This window comes from Zonotrichia leucophrys, chromosome 1, assembly GCF_028769735.1.
Source record: "Zonotrichia leucophrys gambelii isolate GWCS_2022_RI chromosome 1, RI_Zleu_2.0, whole genome shotgun sequence".
Lineage (NCBI taxonomy): Eukaryota > Metazoa > Chordata > Aves > Passeriformes > Passerellidae > Zonotrichia > Zonotrichia leucophrys.
This window is the reverse complement of record NC_088169.1, coordinates 82721293-82722040: the sequence shown is the minus strand read 5'-3', so window position 1 is coordinate 82722040 and position 748 is coordinate 82721293.

Here is a 748-nt window from a genome sequence, read left to right as displayed (position 1 = left end):
AACTCGCCGCTGCCGCCTGGAGCGCTCCCTCCAGCAGCTGCTGCTGCTGCTGCCGCCCCGGCGTTGCCATGGGCCCCGGGCTCGCCCTCCCGCGGCGGAAAATGGCGGGCGGGGCGGGAGAGGTGCAGCCTGGCCCGGCCCTGCCGCACGGGCTGCGCTGCAGCTGCTCGGGGCGCTCTGCACCTCCCGGCGGCGCTGGGCTGCGGCCGGCACGGTGATTGATCCCCACGAGAAATGTAACTAGAACCAATTCTGATCTCGGAACCCCGCCGGTGATGCTCTGAGCAAGAAGTACTGAACCAGCTTGTGCTCTAGATAATCGGACTCCGGTCACGTTGTGGGAACCTTTAACCCTCATTGCTTTCTGCAGCGACGCGATCCTGCTCCCCAATTCGCTTAGTCAAAACCAGCTGGTACCCTGGGGGTAAGCCAGGTTCCTTTGATGGGGGGAAAAAAAGGACGCTGTATTTCCAGAATCCAGCTTCCAGGCAGAATGAACCATTCCCAGTCAGATTTACAGGTGTGCAGTGATAACTACATGGACCAAGTGAGCTTAATGAACCATTTAGGGTTTAATTATCCTTGTCATTAAAGAGCTGTCAGAAAGCCCATTTCTGCGACTTACAGGTCTCATTTTTGTTCTATCTCTAGTAGACAGAGTAATTTGTTCCCTTTTCTGAACAGCCTTCTGCATATTTAAAGACACCACGTCTCTGCTCAGCCTCCTCTGAACTCCAGTTTGTGCAAT